We start from the raw sequence: 7690 nt of genomic DNA on the forward strand, positions 1-7690 counted from the left end.
AAGCTGTGGGCAACTAGTAGAATATACAAAAGGATCATACTATCCTACTGTCCGAAACAGAATAGACAGCAAAATACATAAGGAAGACTTCTTCAGGCTGCTGAACGGCATGGAAGGAAAAGCAGCTCACCGTAGAAGCCTCGGGTCCGCTCAGGGATACGCACCAGACTGATAGCCAGATACACCTGCCTCAGATCCTGTACAATTAAGTACAGAAGTGTAGTATGAGTACATAACAATATGTACCCAGTAAGTATCCCGTCTAATCTCGAAGAAGTAGAGACGAGAGGTCGACTTGACACTTACTAGGGTCAAAAATATAACAAGGTATTTATGCTAAGCACGGAAGTCAAAATTTATCAACAGCTTGTAGCAAGAGGTAATAATTCATGTTCTGAACATTTTAGCAGTTAACCAGTGACATTTCAAGTAATGAACAGGATAAATCACGAATAAGACTTCACATAGATATCATGCGCACATTATGCCGAGGTCGACGGCCCGATCCAACAGAAAAATAAAATGTGCACTGCCAGAGGATCGAATGGCGAGAACCATAGATGCATCTATTCATACCGAGGCGATCGGCCCGATCCACAAATATAAAGAAATATCAAGATCACACATGAAGGCGCATTTATATTCAACAGACTCATGCAAGGGCTTACCAAGTATTTATGATCATTTTTATTCCCTTCCAAGTTGTCAAGAATCTCCTAAGTGATTGCATTAACAAGAAAGCATCGAGATATTCACAAGTATAGCATGATGTGGGTCCTAGACTACCCGGACAATTAGCATAATAGTAGCTAAGCACGGACTCTCGTCACTTAGTGCGTACGTAGCCCCCGCATTTAGTGGAAAATTGCTCAATTATTACACCTATGGGGACAGTTCCCTCTTACAAGGTTAGAAAGGAGACTCACCTCGCTCCAAGTGCACTTCCAATACCAAGATCGAGCCCAAATCCTCAATTCGGAGCCGAACGATCCCAAACTAGTTAAATAAAGTAAGAACTAGTCAATATAGACTCACAAGATCGAATTCTAGCTAATTAAGAAATTTCCCAACCCTTAACACAAGTCTCCTAAAATCCGACCCCGGGCCCACATGCCCGGATTCCGAGATTTTTCGAAGGAAGTTGTTCTCTACATCCTAAGGATCAACAATATCTAATTTCTAATTTATTCCATAACAAATTTCGTGGTTAAATCTAACTTTTATTAAAACCCTAGGTTTTTGCTCTAACCCCATGATTTCACCTTAATACTAGTATTTAATCTACCTAAGACATAAGTAATAAACTGGAAATGGGCAGGACTAACTTACCTCAAGATGCTTGGTGAAGGATTTCTCTCAAGAGCTATAAAATCGCCAATGGAGGGGTGAAAAGTGTCAAAATTTGGTTTGGAACCCGTATTAAATGAACCTCACTGCTTCAGCGACTTCCGCATCTGCGGTCCCACATCTGCGAGAAATAAACCGCATCTGCGAAATGGGGCGAAGAAGTTGGGACCGCTTCTGCGGTCGCGAGGCCGCATCTGCGGAGCCGCTTCTGCGGCTTGGGCGAAGGAGCTGGGACCGCTTCTGCGGTTCCTGGCCTGGCTGTCCTGGGCCGCTTCTGCGATGAAGGGACCGCTTCTGCGGTCTCGCACCTGCGGTCCACCAACCGCAAGTGCGTTTATGACAGAAGCAGCAACCTTCAGCTCTTCTCAAAAAATTTCACTTCGCTCGAGCCTCGTCTGATTGATGCTCGGGCTCCCGGGCCCCGTCCGAACATACCGACAAGTCCGAAATCATGAGACGGACCTACTCGAACCTTCGGAACACCCGAAACAATGCTAAATCTAGGTATCACCCCCTAAAACCAAATGAATCAAACTTATGAACTTCAAGTTCTAAATTTTCCTCCAACGGGCCAAAATGCCCTTAAGCTACTCGGATTGACACCAGATTTTACGGGTAGGTCTTAAATGATATTTTGGACTTGTACCGGGCTTCGGAACCAACATACGAGCCGGATACCCACGAAATCAATCATTGGCTAGTTTCTTTAAATCCTTAATATTTCAGATTAACAATTTCTAATAAAAATTCATTACTCGGGCTAGGGACCTCAGAATTCGATTCCAGGCATACGCCCAGGTCCCATATTTTCCCACGGACCCTCCGGAACCATCAAAATGCAAATCCGGGCTCGTTTGCCCAAAATGTTGACCAAAGTCACACTTGGACTTTTAAGGAAATCCTAAAGAGTCAAATGTGCGTATTTCAATCCAAACTCTTCTAAATCCCGAACAAACCATGCCCGCAGGTTGTAAATTAGTTAAAGCGAGCACGAAGAGTTTTATTTGAGGAAACGGGATTCTAAAAAGGCAAACGACCGGTCGGGTCATTACATCCTCCACCTCTTAAACAAACGTTCGTCCTCGAACGGACATAGAAAGGTACCTGAAGTGCTGAATAAATGAGGGTATCTGCTCTGCATGTCCTCCTCGGACTCCCAGTTCGCCTCCTCGACTAGTTGACCCCTCCACTGGACCCTCACTACAGAAATCCTCTTGGACCTCAACTGGCGATCCTGCCTATCAATGATGGCAACTGGCTCCTCCTCATAACTCAAACTCTCATCCAGCTGAATAGTACTGAAGTCTAACACATGGGATAGGTCGGTATGATACTTCCGAAGCATCGATATATGAAAAACTGGATGAACTCCCGATAAGCTGGGGGGTAAGGCAAGCTCATAGGCAATCTCCCCAACTCGTCTCAACACCTCAAAGGGGCCAATAAACCTTGGGCTCAACTTGACCTTCTTCCCGAACCTCATAATACCCTTCATTGGCGAGACTTTCAAGAGAACCTTCTCGCCGACCATGAATGATACATCACGCGCCTTCTGATCCGCGTAACTCTTCTGTCTGGACTGGGCTGTGCGAAGCCTCTCCTGAATCAACCTTACCTTATCCAAGGCATCCTGTACCAAATTTATACCATATAACTTAGCCTCGCCAGGCTCGAACCACCCGATAGGAGAACGACAACGGCGACCATATAAAGCCTCGTATGGAGCCATCTCTATACTGGACTGATAGATGTTGTTGTATGCAAACTCCGCCAAGGGCAAGAATTGGTCCCACTGCCCTCCAAAGTCAATCACACAGGCTCTAAGCATATCCTCCAGAATCTGAATCGTCCGCTCGGACTGCCCGTCGGTCTAAGGATGGAATGATGTGCTAAGATCCACACGGGTCCCCAACTCACTCTGAACGGCTCTCCAGAAATGGGAAGTGAACTGAGGAACTCTGTCTGATATAATGGAAACAGGCACACCATGCAACCGGACTATCTCCCGAATATAAACCTGAGCATACCCCTCTGCTGTATAAGTAGTCGCCACTAGAATAAAGTGGGATAACTTGGTCAACCTATCAACGATGACCCATACTGAATTAAACTTCCGCAAGGTCCACGGCAACCTAACTACGAAATCCAAGGTAATGCGCTCCCACTCCACTCTGGTATAGGCATCTGCTGAAGTAGGCCACCCGGCCTCTAATGTTTATACTTGACCTGCTGGCAATTCAGCCACCTAGCCACATACTCCACTATGTCTTTCTTCATCCTCCACCACCAATAATGCTGCCTCAAGTCACGATACATCTTTGTAGCCCCCGGGTGGATAGAATACCGCAAACTGTGTGCCTCCTCTAGTATCTTCTCCCTCAGACCATCAACATTAGGAACACATAGACGACCCTGGAGCCGCAAAACACCATCCTCGCCAATAGAGACCTCCTTGGCACCTCCATAAAGCACCGTCTCTCTGAGGACCGCCAGATGTGGATCATCAAACTGTCGGGCCTTTATCTTCCCCAATAATGAAGACTGAGCAACCATACACGCAAGAACCCGGCTGGGCTCCGAAATGTCCAACATCACTAGTCTGTTAGCCAAGGACTGAATAACCCAAGCTAGTGGCCTCTCCTCTGCTGGAATGAATGCCAAGCTACCCATACTCTCTGCCTTCCTGCTTAAGGCATCCGCGACCACGTGTGCCTTGCCCGGATGATAAAGAATGGTGATGTCATAATCCTTCAGTAACTCAAGCCACCTGCGCTGCCTCAAATTAAGATCCCTCTGCTTAAACAAATGCTGCAAGCTAAGGTGATCAGTATAAACCTTGCATGAAGCCCCGTACAGGTAGTGCCTTCATATCTTAAGGGCATGAACAATCGCCGCCAACTCCAGATCGTGCACATGATAATTTTTCTCATGAATCTTCAACTGGCGGGAGTCATATGCAATAACTTTCCCCTCCTGCATCAATACACAACCCAAGCCAATGCGCGAAGCGTCACAATACACTGTATACATCCTTGAACCGGAAGGGAGCACAAGAACTGGTGTTGTAGTCAAGGCTGTCTTGAGCTTCTAGAAGCTTGCCTCGCAATCATCGGACCAATGGAAAGGAGCACCCTTCTGGGTCAATCTAGTCAGAGGTGATGCAATAGATGAAAAGCCCTGCACGAATCACCTGTAATAACCTACTAACCCCAGGAAACTCCTGATCTCAGTCACTGAAGTAGGGCGTGGCCAACTCTAAACTGCCTCAATCTTCTTGGGATCTACCTTAATACCCTCTCCTGACACAATATTTCCCAAGAATGCCACTGACTCTAGCCAAAACTCACACTTGGAGAACTTAGCATATAGCTTCTGCTCTCGCAAGATCTGGAGTACTACTCTCAGATGCTCCTCGTGCTCCCCCAAGCTACGTGAGTATATCAAGATGTCGTCAATGAAGACGATGACGAAGGAATCAATATAAGGCCTGAACACCCTGTTCATCAAATACATAAATGTTGTTGGGGCATTGGTCAAGCCAAAGGACATCACCAAAAACTCATAATGGTCGTATCTAGTCCGGAATGCAGTCTTCGGAACATCCGAGTCCCGAATCTTCAGCTAATGGTACCCTGACCTCAAATATATCTTAGAAAACACCCTCGCACCCTGCAACTGGTCGAACAAGTCATCGATACGAGGCAACAGATACTTGTTCTTGATGGTGACTTTGTTCAACTGGCGGTAATCAATGCATATACGCATAGTCCCATGCACCCCAAGACGATACACTGGGTCTAATAAACCCTTTTGCTAACAACTCCTCAAGCTGCTCCTTCAACTCCTTCAATTCCTTAGGAGCCATACGGTACGGTGGGATGTATATAGGCTGGGTGCCTGGAGCCAAATCAATACAGAAATTGATAACACGATCCAGTAGTATGCCAGGAAGATCAGAAGGGAACACATCGGTGAACTCTCGAACTACTGGAACTGAATCAATCGTCGGAGACTCTGCGGTGGTGTCTCGAACATAGCTAGGTAAGCCAAACATCCCTTCTTGACCATATGCCGAGCCTTCAAGAAAGAAATAACCCGACTAGGGGGGTGTCAACTGTGGAACCCTTCCACTCCAACCTCGGCAACCCTGGCATCACTAGTGAAATAGTCTTGGCGTGGCAATCTAGAACGGCGTGATATGGAGATAACCAATCCATGCCCAGGATGACCTCAAAGTCGATCATGTCAAGCAACAGGAGATCTTCTCTAGTCTCAAAACCATCGAATGTAACCACACGGGACCGGTAGATCCGGTTTACAACCACGGAATCGCCCACAGAACTGGACACATAAACAGGAGTGCCCAAAGGTGTAGGAGGAATAACTAGGAAACGAGCAAACAGAGATGATACATATGAATAGGTGGACCCTGGACCAAATAATACCGAAGCATCTCTACCGCAGACGGAAATAATACATGTGATGACAGCATTTGAAGCCAATGCATCTGGCCTGGCTGGAAGAGCATAGAATCTGGCTGGAGCGCCGGCTGGCTGGTCTCCGCCTGGCTGAGTAGTAGCTGGCTGACCTCTCCCTGTCTGGCCTCCACCTCTAGGACGGCCCCTACCGGTCTGCCCTCCACTTCTAGGTGGCGGGGCAGCGGTGCTAAAACCATAGGCTGCTGACCCTGTTGTACTGCCTTGCCCCTATGTCTGGGGCAGTATCTCCTCATATGACCAAGGTCCCCGCACTCGAAACAACCCCGCGGTGCGGCGACCTAATGCCCTGATGGCTAACCCTGATGGCCTATAGGTCCACTGGAAGAAGCCTAAATAGCCGGTGGACGGTGTGAACTCTCTGGCATAGCGCTGAAGTAAGAACCAGAAGAACCCTGAGGACCTGAATACCCACCGGAGGAACCCTGAATAGCTGGTGGGCGATAAGAACTCTCTGGCATGGCTTTGAAATAGGGGCGCGCTGGAGCACCCCGAGCAGGTGGTGGTGCTGAATATAGGGGCTTGCTGGGTTGTCCTCTCCAAAATTGACCTCTGCCCTTAGCCAGGGCACCTCTGAACTCTCCGGAGAACCTAGACCTCTTATCCTGCTGCATCTGCTCCCTACCCCTCAGACGGTAACCCTCAATCCACCGAGCAATCTCCACTACTAACTGGTAACGAGTCCCCACCTCTACCTCTCGGGCCATGTTGGCCCTGATGCCAGAATGCAGTGATCACTGCCAACTCAGCACCACAAATAAGTAGCAAGAGAGGGTCGTAATAGCTTTTACCCGATTTGTGGGTCGGGATCGAATCCACAGAGAGCTAGGATTGGAATCGAGTATCTATTTAGCTTAGGATTCATATGTGCTCTTAATTGGTCTTCTATTCATTTTTGGGTTTTCTTTATATTCTACTATGATCAAATTACAAATTATAATTGCAACTAAATTAAACTAAGAGTTAATTGATACAAGTTGTATCAAATGGTTTAAAAGCCACTAGGGTAGTGACTTTCACCTAGGTGGCTAATTGACGGGTAATTGCATCTAAGGCACGATTGACATAGTTGGGGAAATATGTTATAACCGTTGCTCGATACTACCCACTCTACACCTCTCGGTAGAAAGAGTGGTTTTGCCCAACTGACTCTCTCAAGACCAATTAGGTATGCATATTTGCCCAAGCAACTAGGGTTCAAGTCGGGTAATTACTCTCTCGAGGTTTAACCCTTTAATTGGGACTATCAAATCTCTTGAGTCCATCCCAATTCCTTGTTGAGTTAATTTTTGAGACTTAGGTTCTCTTTCTCAAGAAGAGCCTAAGTCAACTTAGCACAAACTAGTGTTTGCAACCACTAATTCATTAATTAAACCATAAAATTGACTCAAATAACAAACACTCATAGTCAATCTAACCTTAAATCACAACACCCATCAATTACCCACACTAGAGTTGAGCCACAACCCTAGCTAATGGGCCTAGCTACTCATGCTTGAAGAGAAAATCAGAGAAATAGATGAAGAGAAAGACATATTAATTAATTACTAAAGTAAATACAAGGTTTCAATGGTTAAAACCACGTAAAGATGCCAAAAATGGCTGAGAAATATAGTCTCACGAGCGCAGCTACAGTATTGTAATATCTGATACCCTAAAAATGGAAAAATGTTCTATTTATACTAAGCTGGAAAAACTAGACAAAATTGCCCCTGCGGGGTCAGTGCGGACCGCACAAAATGGTGTTCGGCCGCACTAGGCTCTTGACTCTGAAAAATCAACTCTCTGAACCCAGGCTCCGCAGACCGCACAAAATGGATTGTGGCCGCGGAGGCATCTAGCGCGGT

Source organism: Nicotiana attenuata, chromosome 8 (genome assembly GCF_001879085.1).
Source record: "Nicotiana attenuata strain UT chromosome 8, NIATTr2, whole genome shotgun sequence".
Classification (NCBI taxonomy): domain Eukaryota; kingdom Viridiplantae; phylum Streptophyta; class Magnoliopsida; order Solanales; family Solanaceae; genus Nicotiana; species Nicotiana attenuata.